A 20,056-nucleotide genomic window follows, 5' to 3' on the forward strand; every position below is an offset into this window, starting at 1 on the left:
TTAGAGTCCCAGCCTCAGAGGAGACAAGAGAGCAGTGGGATTATGGATTTATTTACTGTGTATTACGCTGCTGCCACACAGATCTAATGTAAACGTACGATTTCTTAATCACCTGTTTACCTTCACAGACATAACTGACTGTTTTTGTAACTTATGTGTGTTTTTAACATAAACTTGTGTGTATTTGACAGTTTAAGTGCAATAGGACATGAAAGAGAACTTAGTTTAGTACTCACATGCAGTGTGACAGACACTTTCTGTGCGCATGCTTTAGATATGTGCGCACAGAAAACCATATATCATAAGTTTCAACTAATAAAAACGCATGATTTCAACACGATAGACATAATAATCAAAACCAAACAGATGTTTTTTAGCAGAGTATCTGAGGTATGAGCTGTAAGGGCACAGCCCTATCCTGGAAAGGGGGGCCGGGCGCAGCAGCTCATTTGCATTTAAAGAGACATGCATGAAAACAGTGCGGTTCAGCTTCCACTTAAAATAGGCATTTTCAAAATTTTATAATAAATTATCTGTGGAGTATTTTGAGCTTAAACTGCATAGACACATTCTGGGGACACTTGAGACTTATATTACGTCTTGTAAAAAGGGGCATAACAGGTCTTCTGTATCATGTATTATAATTTCAGAATAAATACTATGTACTGTACTATACATTCAAAAGTCTGTATTGACTTTTCACAACCACTCTTTTGTTTTTCTTCCTCACCCAGACATCCAAACCAACACACAGGACAAAGCCGCCATTGCAGTAGACGGCTTGCCTCCTGTCAGCCATCTGGGCTGTGGCAGCTGGGAGCAGACCCTTCAGTGCCTCCAGAGAGAAAGGGAAAAAGAGAGACGGGGTTGACAACAAGAAGAGGGAGAAGTGGAAGGAGCCAAAGAGGGGGAGAGAAGCGGAAATGCAAAAATGGAGCTAGTGTGTGAAGTACAAATCAAGACCACCGAGTTTAACTTTCAAACAGCCACAGGCACTCTGATCCATCTTATTTGCTCTTCCCTAATATTCCTTATTTGCTGCGTTTATGCAATCAAAACACAAGCGAAAGCACAAAATTAAACATATATCACCATTAGCAGCGGCGTTATGACATGAACCCCATTTTGAATGCAACAATCTATATTTAGTCTTTATGAATCTCCCTTTTATGAGCGCCTAACATTAGTTTTAGTATTAGTGCAGCACTGGGATGCAGAAGACAATAAGACTGCAATAAAACTAGACGTCTGAGAGAGTAAGTAGATGCGCTGAAATAATGAGAAGCAGAACTTGCTGAGGGAAACCATCCAGGTCTCTTGCCATTACAGGTTAAGTTGGACAGCTGGGAGAATCAATCAATCCCACCCGATAACATTCCCATGGTGTACTCCACATGCCCCCATATAAATGATGGCCATGACCTTTGCTAGACATATGATGTATGAGTCATTATGGCACCTGTGCCTGCTGCTGAATACAGATTTCTAAAGCAGGGTAACATTACAGCGCACCCTCATTACGGCATCATCTCTAATATATCAGCAGTAATGGAAGATGAATTTTGCAAATCGCATTTGTACTTATCAAGCAGAAACGCCTATAACAAATTGCCCAAAATGCATGTTTTATAACACAAACAGCCTTTTGTATTCTTACTGGCCAGCAACCACCACACCATGGGTATTTGTGGGCCTATAATTCTCCACTAAAGAGAAAAACAACCACAATAGATTTGCAAGAGTTTTCTACTTTTTTTTCCCAATAACAGCAAATGAACTTTTCATTTGCCGAAGGGAAGTTGATTAAAAGTCGACAGGGTTGGGAGATCGGTCGGTGCTCAGGGTGATGGGGTGGTTGATAAATGAAGGCTGAAGAAGAAATGGTCAATAGCAGGAAGGTTAAACTCAGAGATAATGGTGCACTGAGGCAGAGAAACATGGAAAAGCTCCACCCACTGACAGACTCAGCTTATTAAATATTCATGAGGCTGAAAATGACACAAAGACGCTACGCTCATCAACAGGGGTGCATTGGGAGCACAGAGAAGAGTGCGTAGGCAGATTTTTGCACACGTCCTCTAAGTTATTTGTAGGAGAGCTATTCATATGAGGACTGAGTAGAGATAAGCAGAGTCATTCTGTTTTTTGTCAAGCTTACTAGTAGTATCTGCTTGTTAAGTCTGACATCAGACGTCAACCATTTCTAGGTCCAAAACACATCTGAAAAATCCTAACTGTGATCCTCACTAAAAAACCCCAGACCACAAAACCAGTCTTAAGCAGCATGGGTATATTTGTAGCGATAGCCAAAAATACATTGCATGGGTCAAAACTATTGATTTTTTTTAATGCCAAAAATCATTAGGATATTAAGTAAAGATCATGTTCCAGTAAGATGTTTTGTAAATTTCCTAATGTAAATATATCAAAACTTAATTTTTGATTAGTAATATGCATTGCTAAGAAAGTCATTTGGACAATTTTAAAGGTAATTTTCTCAATATTTTTATTTTTTTTATTTGCACCCTCAGATTCCAGATTTTCAAATAGTTGTATTTCAGCCAAATATTGTCCTATCCTAACAAACCATACATCCATAGAAAAATTATTTATTAAGATGATATATAAATCTCAGTTTATAAGAAATGTACCCTTATGACTGGTTTTTGTGGTCTAGGGTCACACATAAATACAAACACTTATTTTATTTAAGTTAGATTCCAAAGGCAACATTTCTCACTTTCATTGATTTTAACATGATATACTAAAAACTTAAACTGAAATAAAAATTAATATAAACTATATAGACAAATAAAAAAACGAATAAAAATGACAAAAACCCCCACAAAAAATTACTAAAACTTTAACTAAAATTAAACCAGTAAAATCTCATTTAAACATTAACCAAAACTATAATCTCAATCATACTAAAATAAAACTGCCATGACTTTGTAAGCCCAGAGACTATAATGTAAATAGTTTTTAAAATGCTTAGCTCAAATGTGCGATGCACAATAGTGCTTATAAATGGCTGTTAAGACAGTTTTCTCATTTAAAATGAGTTGAAGCTTGGACCAGGAAATAGTTTTACTAGCATCATGACCTAAAGCGGTCATCGGATGCCCATTTTCCGCAAGTTGATATGACTCATTAGGGTCTTAATGAGAAGTATATAACGTACTTTAGTTAAATTTCTCAGTGGTAGTGTAAAAAATACCCTTTTTACCATGTCAAAATCAGCCCTTTTCAGAGCAAGCTGTTTTGTTGCATTTCCATTAAATGATAATGAGCTCTGCTCACCCCGCCCCTCTCTTTTGTGGGGTGACAAGCCGTTCTGTTTACTTTAGCTGCATTTATCCGCAAAACTTGCTAACTAACACATTAATAAGAAAGGTGATTTGCAAAGATGCATAAAAAACCCCTATAATCACTTCCGCTCTAGGTAAGGCTGGATCATGAATGATTCACGCAAACATAGACACATGTATGTAGATTGGGGATTGTGCATTCGCTTCAAAAATGAATGTAACGTTAATCCTCTGCGTCTTCAGCGGCTCAGATGTTGGGAGTAAATGACGACTGCTATGTTCATTATTAAATCCAATGACAGAACACTTCAACTGCTCAATTAGAGACATTCTTGTCTTCCCCTGCACCAGAGTCGAAACAATGGCGGTCGGACTGTTACAGCTCATCAGGGCGGGTCTAAGGTAAGATGGCCTCGAGGGAGTGGGCTTGGTTGGCGTGACATCACAATGACAAGAAGCTGAGAATGGCTTGAAAAAAGGGGATATTAGGGTGGTTGTGTACACACACTCCCAACAAAACATGTTCAAACAACATGTAAAAGTGAGTTTTGCATCCGATGACCCCTGAATTATGCTATATCATATTTATCCTGCACAACAATGCAGAAGTTTATTCAGCACTCATTCATTGTTAGCATCTGGTAACGTGCTGTGCAGCTGTATGAAGGTGAGGCTGTGGAGGTCTGACCGGCCCCAGGGGACCCAGCAGGACAGAAAAAGAGAGAAAGGATACAGACAAGAGGGCCAAAATCATCCGGTGCATCAAAACACTCTCAGCACACTCTCCGTATGTAACGCCCAGCGGAACAGCGAGTCCCAAAACACAGAAGAACAGAGCGTTCCACCTCATATTTCTCACCGCTGGGACACCAGCGCAGCAGAAGTCAATTCAAAAATAAACACTATAGCCAAAACTTGAGTTCAGAAACTGAGGGTCTGTTGAAGAACTGAGGGTGTGAGAGCACACATAAACATGCAATACACAGTCTGACAGGCCTTGTGCGTGCGGTACGAATAATGCATGATTCAGAGCTATTTTAAGACATGTTTTCAGCACACTCTGCGTTGCAAGCTACTTGCTTCCCACATTATCTGTATGTGGATAACACAATTCAGTGTAGTTTGGCTTTAAAATTAATTAAATTACATTTAAAGCTCTTGTACAATCAGAACTTTTGCTATTGCAAGAAAGAATGGATCTTTAGTGTGTTTAAACTCCAAAAAATGTTCAAACATTTTTTAAAAATCATTTTTCCTAAAGAAAAAAATAAGGTGTTTTATAACTAAACTGCCTCTAATTTACATTTTTGACCCATATATGCATGGTTTTGTCAGGTATCCTAAAATGGGTTTTGTTAAATCGAATTATTTTTATTCAAGTTATTTCACATGGAAAATACCTTAAGACAGAATCAATCTGGCTACATTAGGTTATAGCACCGAAAGTAATTTTAACACTTAATTCGGACTGAACTCTGGCAGGTTCAAGATAAAAAGAGTCTATTTTTCAGATTGTGCCTGCTTTCTTTGTAATTTATTATTTCTAAGCACAGAATGCCTTGGGGTTGAAAAGTAGATCAGACTAGCTGAGTCATATCAGTCTTTGGGGAAAAGCAGGTCAGAGCCAAATAAACAGGGCGACTATGACCATGAATCTTCAGTTGTCAAATGGGGTATGAGAAAAACAAAGCAAAAACAAAACAATAAGACATGCTACAATGTGCTTTCTGACATGCAGTGTGATCTGCATAGACAGAGACCGGTGTAAAACGGGTTCTCACAGAAGAAGCCGTGTTTTCTTATCTACTTAAGCAGGCTGTTTCGCCCATCATCCTTTAAGTTTTGGATTACCATGACAGGCTGACATCACAAAGTGCCTCAGCAGCTTTCTGTCTGAGTTTTGAGGCTAAAGCTGTAATAGGATACTGAGAGCAGTCTTCAGAGGTCTTCAAAATTGCTCCATGAAGACGGTCCTTCAAAGTTTAGTTCCATCCTGATCCAACACACCTATGTGTAATTTTCAAGCGACCCTGAAGACCCTGATTGCAAAACAGTGGGTCTCCAAAGCTGTATTTGAAAATGTAGGCAGCTTACTTGTTTCATTAATTAATTTATTAATTACATTTCATGTCATTTGAAAAAAAGTACAACTTGCACGTTAGAGTACTCAAAATTAACTTGCTGACTTAAAGGGATAGTTCACCCAAAAAAAAAAAAAATTTGTAATTAATTACTCACCCTCATGTTGTTACAAACCCATAAGTTATTCTTTCATCTTTGGAACACAAACTAAGATATTTTTCATGCATCTTCAGTCAAGATAATAGTGATAGTGAACATTATTAAAGCAATAAGCCCAAAGAAGACGTGGTTTACAGTGAATTTATAACAGCTAAGGAGCGTTGTCAGGCAGGACGCAAAGCTGTTATAAATTCACAGTAAACCCTGGCTTCACAGGGATTATTGCTTATATAAAACGGTTATTCCATATAAGTAGTAAGGTTTCACAAAATAAAACAGAGCAAATAAAGTGTAATGATATTAATAAAAACATTATTCTTCCGCCAAACAATGTAGTTCCTCAGAGACAGAACTGATTAGAATCAAGGACAGGAACTATCTGTTTTATAATAATTATCTAACATTATTAATAGTGAACAGAAAATATACAGTTTTAGTACAGTCACAATATAAAAGCCAACAATTTAACATGTCTTTACACAAAAATATATTACTGTCATTTTATAGGGCCCTATTAAATCCATTTTATTTCTTCTCAAATTCAGTTTTTTCCTTTTTAATATATGATATATATTTTTTAATAATTAAATTAAATGTTATTAATCAAAAAGCAATTTTAATTCATTAAAATAATGAAACTTATACATTACAACATCAATCTATAAAAAAATTACATGTTAAGGGCCCTATAAAATGTTTTATTTTTCTTACCTTATGTTTTATTGTTACCATACTCTGTGTTTTAGCTTGTTTATTAATAATTATTTGAATGCATAAAAAACTTAATTTATTAACATTTATTTTTACAATAGACTTATGATATATATATATATATATACAGTATTTCTGTCAGAATGTCTTCAAGTTAAAAAGAACCTTCATTTTGACGAGTTGCCGTTAATACCTTTCTATTTCTGTGTGCGTATGATGTGACAATAGTTTTCGAATGAAACGGTCAAATGCTCATGAAGTACTTTCAGAGCAGTTCTGAAGATGTTGTTCATGTGTTTATATCGTCATTTAGTGAGGCAGCAGATGCTGAAATCAATGCTAGCGTCATGAGCGCTTCAGTATGTGTGTAGTAAACAAAACCGTGCGTTTGCTCTATTAATTTATGAAGAGACATGCAGAACATGCAGGATTCATATTTAAATAGTCTTTCCGCAGCTTAATATTCACAGACACTAGTACATATCATGATTTGATTTAAATGGAATGACCCAATTTTGATTAATTCATCCAAACTTTGACAAATTCCATGGCATTTCCGCATTATACATTAAATTCCATTTTATGACTAGATTCCGTAATTTTGTCCACGTTTTCTGCATTACGAAAATCTAGATAATAATATTTGGGGTGGGAGTTGGGGGATTTGGCATCAACATGTTTGATAAAGAGAAAAAAGATTACATTTCGTAGCCGAAATATCAGAACATTATTATTCTGTTTGTTCATGTACACCCAAGGGACTGAATTTATTTGCAACAACATTTGTGTTCTGAATTAAACCAAACAGCCTTAATGACTAACAAAATGACAACAAAAAAAATATGATAGTCTGCCAGAACAGAATACTGTATATACTTGTAAACACACACCCGCATACAAATTGCATCTGATCACAATAGAATCTAAATCCAGGACACCGAGAGATCATCTGGTTAGTTCAAGCGTAGCAACACCGAAACGTACAGCATTTAAGGAAGCTGTTTTAAGGTACATTATCTTTAACTATCACAGAAGATAAATCAAGCTGGCTGCTGAGGGTATGTTTCTCTTTAAGGCATCAGTAATAAGCCATCCTACAGTTTCCGAATTGATTCTGTATGCATCTGAAAGCATGTGTGACAGCAAAGCGACAGAAACTTCCACATTCAGACTGACTGCTCTGCACCAAATGCAACGGATTAAGGGCCTATCATCACTGCGGGGAGCGTATCATCAGTTTACACTGAGGCTTTTCATGGCTCCTGTTTATTAAATAGCCAGATCTGGGGTTTTTTTACATCCTTTCTGAGCCTTTTAAAGATTTTTTTATGAGAATGCATACTGTCACTGGTCTAAGTACAAGAAAAAAAAACAGCGGGCTGGTGTGCGATGGGGTCCAACGTGGCTGCTGCCCTCTTGGGTGCTCTGTCAGTTTGATGCTGATGGATTGAAACTATCTGAAGAAGATTACGAGCCTCGGTTTAGATCTAAGGGTGAATCACAACACTGTCTCACCCTTTCACTGCATTCGGCAGGACGGCTAACTGCCATAAGCGAAGCGAGCGCAGTTTGAATTGAATCCCTTCTCTCTGCATCCGCTAATCCTCTTTTGCACTTGATCAATCATGAGCTTGGCCAAACCCAATCACAGAACACACTGCAAAGAAACTGAAAAGAGAGAGGAAAATGTGTCTGTCCAAGCAAAATCCCCCTTGAGGATGTTTCAGTCACAACCAGTTTGCACCGGTTATAATAGGACATGTTGAACAGATGTTTCATAAGGATAGGAAGATGTTTTCATTTCATTTATTAGGTTAATATAATGCAATCTAATAACGACAGCAGGCGCATTTAGGTGTAATGCTTACTCACACCAGGAGAAGTTAGAGGATCTAAAAGCAGCTTTATTATTTAGAAAGGATTATTTACGCATTATCTAACCTAAACAGCAACAGACCTGACCAAGGACAAGAGAAACATGAAGGATAAAGGACACAAGGGCTACTGCGATAACAAGACAAGAAGCAATGACTGAAGAGAATAAATTAACAGAACCAATTGGTGCATTCAGTCATGTTGGAAGGACTGTGTTTACGAGTTGAGTGCACATCACCTAAAGTCACAATTACCAGTGGGAAAATCAATACTTTCTTTAAACCCAGACTGACCTTAGCTACTGTTACATCCACTATCTTCTCAAACTTTTATTTGAAAAGCTTCAAAATCTGGTCTATGCAGGATTTGTGTGTTTAGACAAATTTAAAAAAGCAATTTTATGGAAATTATACAAAAATACACTAAAACCTTTGAGTCACTGGTGACTCAATGTATTCAGAAAAGAAGATATAACCAGCACTTTTTTTCTTTTAAAAATCTTCAAATAAATGTTTAAAGGTTCAAAAGTCAGCATTGCCACAGTTTTTCCATCAAGTTACTGTGTAATTTAACATTTTCTCTGATAATGGCACAAAAATGCTTTGCCAATGTCCAAATGTATTCCAGCCCACGTACAGCTGAAAGTCAAAAGTTTACATACACCTTGCTAAATCTGCCAAATGTTAATTATTTTACCAAAATAAAAGTATCATACAAAATGCATGTTATTTTTATTTAGTACTGACCAGAATAAGGTATTTCACATAAAAGATGTTTACATAAATGAATTTATAAATAAATATACCTGAATGATCCACAGCTTTTTTTTTTGTTTAGTGATAGCTGTTCATGAGTCCCTTGTTTGTCCTAAACAGTTAAACTGTCCGCTGTTCTTCAGAAAAATCCTTCAGGTACCACAAATTATTTTGCTTTTTAGAATTTTGTTTATTTGAACCCTTTCCAACAATGACTGTATGATTTTGAGATCCATCTTTTCACACTGAGGACAACTGAGGGACTCATATGCAACTGTTACAGAAGGTTCAAACGCTCACTGATGCTCCAGAAGGAAAAACAATGCATTAAGAGCCAGGGGTGTAAACTTTTGAACGAAATGAAATGTGTACATTTTTCTTATTTTGTCTAAATATCATATTTTTTTAAATATAGTACTGTCCTTCAGAAGCTACAGAAGATATTTACATGTTTCCCAGAAAACAAAAGTTAAATTTACCCTAATTCCCTGATTCAAATTCACCCCCTGGCTCTCAATGCATCATTTTTCCTTCTGAAGCATCAGTGAGCGTTTGAACCTTCTGTAATAGTTGCAATATGAAAAAACCAAAGAATATGTGGGATCTGAAGGATTTTTTTATTTTTCTGAAGAACAGCAGGCGGTTTAACTGTTCAGGACAAACAAGGGACCCATGAACAACTATCACTAAACAAAAAAGCACAGCTGTGGATCATTCAGATAACAACACAGTATTAAGAGTCAAGTGAATGAAAAATTTTAAATGGGGGTATTTTAATAAATTTAACTATTATTTTTTCTTGTGGACTTTATATAAAATTCTTTAATGTGAAATATCTTATTCAGGTCAGCACTAAATAAAAAATAACATGCATTTGTACAATCCCTCTTATTTTGGTAAATTAATTAACATTTTGCAGATTCTGCAAGGTGTATGTAAACTTTTGACTTCAACCATATTTAATCATATTTTACCACTTTATAAGAAATAAGCAAATTTTTCAGGGAAAAAATAAAAAAATCACACAGCTCACAGAACAGCAATGAAGCTTGCCAGATTAAACAACATTTCCTCCTTCATTTGCTGTGGCAGCTTGAGAATGATAAAATACATAGAGCATCTAATTTGCTGTTCATTATTTTTCATTAGCACTAAAAAGACTTCCTGTCTTTGCCTCTAAGTGAAAAAGTAAGAGAAAAACATAAAATTGTCTGGCCAGTCAATTTAATTCCAACCAAAATCACTTGAACGCACATCATGTCATTATTACAATTTCCAAACTCACAACTTCCCAGGAGAACTCAAACACAGCACATCACTAAACAAGACACACCTGAGGAAAACAACATAGTCAAGAAAATGGAAACAGAGCTTCAATTCAGGAAACCATTTCATTAGACAGTTTCCCGTCCCAAATTGAAGGCTAAAACACTAATCTACTGAACTGGTATTACAGTATTGTCAGTTTTTCAATGAAAGTCTTTGGAGGAGGGTTGCCTGCATGCCTCCATTTCCAATTTCCATCCATCAAAAAATATGCTAGAAAGGGCACGAGGCAGCACAGCAGGAAACACCAGCACGTTTTGCATTTTTGTCTCCATCTGTATGCAAATGCTTCCATTATTGCTTGATTTGTAAGACCAAGGGCAGTAACACATTTCATCAAATGCTACATTTCCCCACCTACTGATGCTGTGCTCTGAATAAAGCACAAGGCCAGAGAAACACAGCGGAGAGCAACTGAATCGGTGTTCTGCAAAACATCAACACTAATTTACAATCAACAAGAGCCAGTAACATTTCAGGGTACATACAACGTCACAAGGACACGCAGTGTGAGAGAAACAAGGAAACGTACTTTGATTTTGGCCTGTGATGTGCCCCTTGTGAGAAATGACAGGCACATCTTACTGCTCAAACTGAAATAAAAATGTGCAGCAATAATACATAAAAAAAAAATCTGATAAACTTGTGTGCTCATATGCGGTTTCATTAAATATCAGCAAACCATCTGAGTGCACACCAGTGTTTCTGTGAAGTCCAATTCCAAAAATGACTCTTATGAGATCCTTTTAATGATGAGTCAGTCTAAAAGATTCACAATGCAGTTTCAGACTCAGTTCAAGACTAGCGGCAGTGCAAAGCACATGTGAACTGATCGTCTCTGCTTTAATAGTAGTTACAGAATGAAATATGAATGAACAGGAAAAAAACATGAATGAACGTCCAAAGGTATGATAAAAGAAAGAGATGCAACTTATCGAAATCCATATCCTGTCTCATGTAATTGCTCAGTGAATGTTTCTACCACACAAAGACGTCAATAACTACTTGCAAACAATGTCATGCAACGTCACATTTACCTCAGAAAAAAAACATGTTTGATGACCAAAACTCGATAGTCAACTAGAAAAATGAATGCTAGAGAGAAGCGTTTTGCTAAATATATGCACCGTATAACATACTCATTATAATTTTTACTGTTCTTCAGTGTTTCATTTAAGTTTGAATAATTCCTTCCAGTTTTTCGACAGTTTCAAAATTGTTTAAATGTTTATATTTCAAAAACAAATTGCAGTAGAATATGTAACAGTAACTTTGTTATTAGAAAAACTTCATTGAGTGTTATTTAAGCATTTGTATACAAATAAAAATAAAATAAAAGTTCATTTTAACCTTTAATATTATAGTAATGTAGTACCAGTGGACTCTTGGAACTTGGCATATACTGTACCTGATATATATCTAAAATAATCAATATCGAATCAAATCGCAAGCTTGTGAATCAGAATCGAATCAAATTGTGAAATTTGTGTCAAAATCCAAGTTCATAATCAAAAAAAAATTGTATACTTTTTAAGTTCACCTGTTTCGAGTCTTCGGGTTTTTTCAAGTCGTTCGTTCATTTTATCGGGCTGTCACGCGATGAACGAACGACTCGAACCTGAAAACTTGTCAGATAAGAGGTGAGGTGAGCTAATCATAGACTAAAGACCCAGGTAAACAATTAATTAATCTTTTCTGTTTCTTATAGCATTACAGTTTTGTCTTGTTTGTAGTGTGATCAACGTTTGTGTAAGCAGTAGATGTGTTAGGGAAGTAACACGTAACATTTTAATTATATTTTGCTAAAATGAATGAAATGACTCGAAAAAAGATTCGTTCATTTTGCTGAACGAGACTCAAAGGTCCGAGTCGGTAAAATGATCCGAACGTCCCATCACTACTACGAATCACGTCTAAGTTCATTGTCTGTGTACTCTGGCTCAAAAAGGTAGAGAATGGCGAAAAACTCCATCTTATTTTCTCCTACAACTTCAGAATCGTCCGACATCGTTGTAGCTTTTTGTTTGTAACCGCGTGACCTTTCGACGTGATTCAATAGTACGTAGTGTCGTGAATGCGCATCTCAGAGCCTGTGCTACACCAGCTTTTGTGCTTAAAAGGTATACAAATTTTTATTTAAAAAAAAAAAATGACAGATCGTTTCGTTAGATAAGACCCTTCTTCCTCGGCTGGAATAGTTTAGAGCCTTTTGAAGCTGCATTTAAACTAATTTTGGAAGTTCAAAATCAGGGGCACCATTGAAGTCCATTATATGAAGAAAAATCCTGAAATGTTTTCCTCAAAAACCATAATTTCCTTACAACTGAAGACAGAAAGACATGAACATCTTGGATGACAAGGGGGTGAGATTATTATTTCTAAATTGTAAATTTGTCGAACCGTAGTTTCACAGGGTTCGTACCAGAACTCTTCCATCACTCAAGTGAAATGCCATATCACGTGAGCTACCGAGCAAACCTACTGAATTAGAAAACACATGCAAATGAAGCTGAATATGTGACGACAACATTCTAAAGCATCAGTTTTCAAATCGCGCAGGATGTTAAAATTGTTTTCAAGTGATAATATAATACTCTGTAAGTAACTGTGTGAAAATTAGGCTTTATTAATCCAAACTCTGTGTGTAAATTACAAAAAAAGGAATAAAAGTTGTCAGTTTTACTACCTCTAGTGTTCATTTTAACTGCAAACTGCAGTGATTCATACATAAAAGTATGTTTTTTCAGTTTTGCAGAAATGTATAGGCACGTATTTCCAATATGTTGCCTATTTCTTTCTAAATGCATGCCTCTGCGCCTCTCCCCATCCTATTCAACAAGACTGTGATTTTTCTTCGCCCAAAAATCAAGCCAGAGCCTTTAAGATTAAGAAGAGAAGTCAACTGATACCCGTGATGACAGAGAGCACAAGAGACACAACAGAAGACTCAATCCATGCCTGCCTTCACAAAGAGCCTCTTCAGTCTGACCCCGCCCTACGCTGCCTCACATAAACCAGTACAGGTTTCCATCGCTGCCCTTTTCTTGCATCACTTAAACAGTCTTGCCGTTCAGAAACCACAATGCTAAAAGACTGCATTTTCTCTGGATATGTCCTCATGAAATATTTGTGTAAGTAAAGACTGAATACATTATGAGAAGCGAGGTGTTTGGGCAGCCGTGCAGCTCTGTGATCCTTCCTCCACCTCATCACATCTTCAAAGACATTTCCCACGATACTGCAACCCTCCTCCATTCTCAACACTAACACAGGTCATCTGAGCACAGATTAGCATGCGCCACCCCTCCCCCACAGCTCTTATTGCATCCACACACCTTATTATATGGCACAAGGCCAGGCATGTCACTTTTAAATAACAAGCGGATGGACACTTTTGTCATGAATACAGAAAGCTGTTAAATATAGACAACAGAGTTATCCATGGTTGTGTGCTATTCAAAATTGAAATGAGTATGTTTCAATTAAGCAACTCAATTTAAATTTATGGGAGTAGAATTAAAACCTCAAATAAATTAATTCAACTATTTCAATTACAAATTAAGTGTAATTACAAACTAGAAAAGAGAGATTTCTCAAGACTGATGGCTTGACAAAGTCCTGTATGAAATGTATAAAGAACATATTAACAAATGTTAATTTCCAACTAATTCTGGATTCATTTTAAGAAAGAAATATAGTCATCTTTAAGCAATAGTTGAGTTAAATTAAACTACAAATATTTGAACCCAACCACTGGGTCAAAACAACCCAATCACTGAGTTTGTCCACATTTCACCCAGTGCTGGGTAATTTTTAACCCAGCTTTAATTAGAGTGTATAAAAAATTATACTTTTTTTATTCAGCAAACATGCAAAAAATTGACCAAAAGTGACAGTATCAAAAATAGATTAAGTTCTTTTAGCTTTGAAAATTGTGTTCTCTTCTTTCACAATATTACTGTTTTTACTGTATTTTTGATCAAATAAACACAGCATAAGACATCTTTTAAAAACATTAAAAATATTTACCACAAACCTTTGATGATAATATAAGCAAAAAAACTTTCTATAGGTAACATATATACACTACCAGTCAAGTTTTTGAACACTAAGATTTCTAATGTTATTTAAAGAATTCTCTTCTGCTCACCAGGCCTGCATTTATTTGATCCAAAATACAGCAACAACAGTAATATTGTGAAATATGTTTACTATTTAAAATAACTGTTTTCTATTTGAATATATTTTAAAATGTAATGTATTTCTGTGATCAAAGCAACATTTTCAGCATCATTACAATAGTCTTCAGTGTCACATAATCCTTCAGTCATTGTAATATGCTGATTTGCTGTTCAAGAAACACTTTTTATTATTATTCCATTTTTACATTTTTTCAGAATTCTTTGATGAATAGAAAGATCCAAAGATCAGCATTTATCTGAAATAAAAAGTCTTTGTAACATTATACACTATACCATTGAAAAGCTTGGAGTCGGTACAATGTTTTGTTTTGTTTTTTGAGAAACTATAGAAATTAATACTTTTATTTAGCAAGGAAGCATGCTTTAAACTGAACAAAAGTGATGATGATGATAAACACATTTATAATGTTACAAAAGATTTCAGATAAATGCTGAACTTTCTATTCATCAAAAAAAACAGAAAAAAATCTACACAGAATTTTTTTACACAGAATTATGATGTTTTCAACATAATAATAATAATAATGTTTTTTTGAGCAGCAAATCAGAATATTATGACTTCTGAGGGATCATGTGAATGGAGTAATGATGCTAAAAATACAGCATTGAAATCACAAGAATAAATTATATTTTAAAATATAAAATAGACAGCAGTTATTTTAAATAGTAAAATATTTCAAAATTTTACTGTTTTTGCTGTATTTGGATCAAATAAATGCAAGCTTGGTGAGCAGAAGTGACTTCTTTAAAAAAACATTGAAAATCTTACTGTTCAAAAACTTCTGACTTGTAGTTACAACTCTATGGACCAAGGTAGAAGAACACTTCATCTTCAAGAATGCAATTCTCTGTTGCATTTCTCTCAAATCTGCCGGTTAACTCTGGTGTTATGAGTTTAAAAAAAAAAGAAGATAACTCAAAGAGAATCAGCATAATATTTTACATTAAGCACTTCAGATTTCCAACGACATCCACAAACTTTTCCTACCATAACATTTTATCAAGTTCAAAACCATTCCTTCTAAATCAGTGCAGGGAAAGCTAAAAAAAAGTCTATGCCTGAATATGACACAAAACAAGGGAGACATCCATCTGGTGTGATTGCTGTTTGTGCAGAGAGCATTCTCATTTTAAGAGACACTTACCGATTGTTGTGGGGTGAAGGAGATCTCTCAGGCACAAAACTAGAAGAGAAAAACAAAGAGATGAATAAGTACATCACGACTGCACACAGAAAACTCCAATCTGTCCTCACCTGCTAAGAAACATGAAGCATTTTGTTGATAAAATATAAGATTAATATTGTGTCTAACGGCAGAACCTCAACTTCAGGGATCTTATAAAGAAAAATTACAACTGAACAAGTCAACACACTGTATAAAAGACACACACATACACTTATGCGATCAACTGCGCAATCTACTAGTAAGACCATCTATGATTTTTTTTTTAGTAAAGACACGTCATGTGTGATAAAAGACGAGTTTGATTGACTCTGAGAGTTTGATTGGCACATCTAGCGTTTAAAGGAAAACAGCAAGCTAGTTTTCTACTGCATGTCTCGCACTTTGACTCTGTTTGGAGCAGAGAGTTGATTTCCGTGCCATGATTACTGAGTACCAGCTCACAAAGAGGCTGATTCAATCAACAGTGCTAATGCTCTGGCACAGTCTAAGCAGGGAGGAGGAGAAACAGGAACGTCCCAGCCGAGACAAGTGATGCAGAGCAGTCTCTCTGTCTTTCCTCCTCTCCTGACAGTGTCACTTGTTCTCCTGTGGGGGAGCTTCTACACAAGCAGATGTTTGCCATTAGATAAGACTGATAATGACACCGCAGATGTCCCCCACAGACTTGGGTGACTTTGGCAGTAATTTGTACACCTAATTGTAGAAGTGTCCTATAAATTTGTCCATTTCCTAAGGGACATGTGTCTTCCAGACGGGCCGAGACAAACAAAAATGAAATCTGATGTGAAGTGACACCGTCACACCCTATTTTCTGCACCTGCCCCAAACACAATGCGGAGAAAATTCCCATCAGCTATAATCGACTGAGAAAGACGAGAACATCTTTATTTAACCAGGAGAGAGCTCCCAAGGAAATAAAGGCTTTGAGGCTTATGACTAATGATTAATATAGCATCAGTTGTTCAGGGAAATAGGACAAATGAATGACGAGGACATTGTTTGCACAGTTGCACATCTTTTTGACATCTTGCTGGCAGATGCTGCTCTTTCAAATGCAGTTCAACAGCAACTGGTAAATCCACAGTGATAAGTCGAGTAAGAGGATTCAGCTCTGTGGACAGATGGAAAGACTCAGAGGAAGAGAGGAAATATGTGCACTCTTTCTCTGCATTTTGAAGGAATACTTCATCCGAAAATGAAAGTTCTGTCATTATTTACTCATCCTCATTTTTTTCAAAACCTGTTCTTTCTTCTGAGAAACACAGAAGGAACACAAAAATTTTGCAAACTGCTGATGCTGCTCATTTCCATACATTTTGGATATTCTGTAAGGGGTATGTAAATTTATGAGCACAACTGTATATAATATAAAAGGGGTTAAGAAAATAGCATGTTATTTTTTTTTTAGTACTGTCCTGAAAAAAAGCTATTTCACATAACAGATGTTTATATATACTCCAGAAGACAAAATAATAACTGAATTTATAAAAATGATTCCATTCAAAAGTTTACATACCCTTGAATCTTAATACTGTGTGCTGTTTCCTGGATGATCCACGGCTGCTTTTATGTTTTGTGATAGTTGTTCATTAGTGCCTTGTTTGTACTGAGCTGTTCAACTGCCTGTTGTTGTTCAGAAAAATCCTTCAGCTCCACATTCTTTTCCAGCACCTTCTGTATATTTGAACCCTTTTCAAAAGTGAATGTATGATTTTGTTCTCAGTGTGAAAAGAAAACACGAGATTAGTTTCCATTGTTATGCTGATGATAACTATATATCTCAACAAGACCAGATGAAACTTCTGAATTATCAAAGTTAACAGAGTGTGTTAAAAATGTAAAAGATTGGATGACCAACAATTTTCTGCTATTAAATTCAGATAAGACAGAGATATTACTTATTGGACCTAAAAAAAAAACACAGAATCTTTTGACTTACAGTTTACAACTAGACGGATGTACTGTTACTTCCACTACAGTCAAAAGTCTGGGTGTTATATTAGACAGCAACCTGTCTTTTGAAAATCATATTTCTCATGTTACTAAAACAGCATTCTTCCATCTTAGAAACATTGCCAAGCTGCGAAACATGTTACCTGTTTCTGATGCAGAAAAGCTAGTTCACGCATTCATGACCTCTAGACTGGACTATTGTAATGCACTACTAGGTGGTTGTGCTGCATCTTCAATAAACAAGCTACAGATAGTCCAAAATGCAGCTGCTAGAGTCCTTACCAGGTCAAGAAAATATGATCATATTACCCCAATTTTAAAGTCTCTGCACTGGCTACCTATTAGGCTCCGCATCAGCTACAAAATAGCACTTCTTACCTATAAGGCACTTAACGGTTTAGCTCCTGTGTACCTAACTAGTCTTCTACCACGCTACAATCCATCACGCTCCCTAAGGTCACAAAACTCTGGACTGTTGGTAGTACCTAGGATAGCAAAGTCCACTAAAGGAGGTAGAGCTTTTTCGCATTTGGCACCCAAACTCTGGAACAGCCTTCCGGATAACGTTCGGGGTTCAGACACACTCTCTCTGTTTAAATCTAGATTAAAGACACATCTTTTTAGCCAAGCATTCATATAATGCATCTCATAAACTTTTCCTGCAGTTATATCTGATCAAATGTTCATTATTAATCTTTTAGCTCTGGTTTAACAAACCTTCCTTTTCTTAGTTTGAACAGCAGCTACGCTAATTATGTTCTTATTCGTTCTCTGTTTTTGCCATGGGATTGGCATCCCATGGTAACTAGGAATTCACAAGCTCCAGTGTGGATCCAGAACACTTAAGAAGAGTTGATGCCAACCCCACAGAGGACTTCAGATGATGCCAACCCTAAAAACATACAGCAATACCGAATTCTGCTACTAATTTATAGTGTTCTTTGTCTGTTTGATTACATCGTTAATTGATCTTTACCACACATCTCTACCATATGTACATCAAGCTACTACTACATATATTGTAAAAATGTCAATGTGGTGTAAAGCTGCTTTGCAACGATATGTATCGTGAAAAGCGCTATACAAATAAATTTGAATTGAATTGAATTGAATTGAAAAGATGGATCCCAAAATCATACATTCACTTTTGGTAAGGGTTCAAATATACAGAAGATGCTGGAAAATCAAAGAATGTGCTAGAACTAGAGGATTTTTCTGAAGAACAACAGACAGTTGAACTGCTCAGGACAAACAAGGCACTCATGAACAACCATCCCAAAACAAGAAAACAGTCTAGATCATTCAAGAAATGACACACAGCAATACGATTCAAGGGTATGTAAACTTTTAAACAGGGTCATCTTAATAAATTCTATTATTATTTTGTCTTGTGGAGTATATACAAACATCAGTTGTGTGAAATAGCTTTTTCAGGACAGTACTAAGTAAAAAATAACATGCAGTAGTATTAATATTATTATAATGTAAATATATGTTTTGCTATTTTAAAAAAAAAAAAAATCTGAGGTGAATCAATAACAATTACATTTTAACAATATTTCAAGTGTAGTTTATAAGATTTGTTGCATTTTGAATCATTTGAATTTTGTAAAAGCAAAAGTTGACCACACTGATTTCAAACTTTAGGATGCATTAGTTTGAATCTACACTGAGCCAAAAACTATCATAACATCTTAGATAATTCATACTTTATTTTTGCCAAAACACCCCATGTTTCGGTCATGACTGCACATTTTCGGTAGTGACAGTAATGCTTTGGTAGTGACCACATCACATTAGAGAATTTTAGCTTGCATACTAAAACACTACTAAAACACTAAAACACAAAAAAATGCATAACTGTACTAAAGTTTTGTTTAGTTTCCCTCTTTTGTCACTGCCAAAACAATGATGACATGTTTCGGTTGTGACTGTTTCGGTAGTGGCAAGTTTAAATACTTTAGAAGCTAGCTCAAAGATGCTAATCAGCACATGGTTAGCTAGCACAGTTCTGAACAGTGGTACACATATAAAAACTCAATGTTATGGAATAACTGCCAAAAAAAGTGTGCTTATTTACAGAAATAAGTGTTCGGTAGTGACGTTACTTAAAGTTACACACAGATTTTCATACTTTTCATACAATTTACCTCAAAATTATGGGACCTACCTACTTACACCTTGTAGCTATGAGAGAGACGGACACAGGATTATTTCCTGATCATAAATTTTGGGGTTTAGTTAAAATCCATCTCACCCAATGGACTAAAACATACACTGTTTCGGTAGTGACATGAATATGCAGGACGCATTTTTTTTACATCAAGTTTCAGAATTTAAAGGGGTCATCGGATGCAAACTTCACTTTTACATGTTGTTTGAACATTAATGTGTGTTGGCAGTGTATGTACAAATATACCCTATTATGAGAAAAATCCATGCAGTGGTTTTTAACTAATCTGTAAAAATAATATCCCCTTTTTCAAATCGAGCTGTTC

General features: G+C 35.7%; 1 protein-coding gene across 5 annotated transcripts in view; it reads right to left on the reverse strand.

The window, feature by feature from the left end:
- The window catches only part of apba2b (amyloid beta (A4) precursor protein-binding, family A, member 2b), a 100,415-nt gene that overhangs the window by 59,102 nt on the left and 21,257 nt on the right, over nucleotides 1–20,056 (reverse strand). For 4 of the 5 annotated variants that reach the window (XM_051114552.1, XM_051114551.1, XM_051114549.1 and 1 more), the window contains exon 2: nucleotides 15,564–15,602. The exons of the other annotated variant lie outside the window; for it this stretch is intronic. The gene's annotated coding sequence lies outside the window, so the exon portion shown is untranslated. The remainder of the gene's footprint in view (nucleotides 1–15,563; nucleotides 15,603–20,056) is intronic. 5 annotated transcript variants of the gene reach the window in all.

The sequence above is a fragment of the Labeo rohita genome, chromosome 7 (genome assembly GCF_022985175.1).
Source record: "Labeo rohita strain BAU-BD-2019 chromosome 7, IGBB_LRoh.1.0, whole genome shotgun sequence".
Classification (NCBI taxonomy): domain Eukaryota; kingdom Metazoa; phylum Chordata; class Actinopteri; order Cypriniformes; family Cyprinidae; genus Labeo; species Labeo rohita.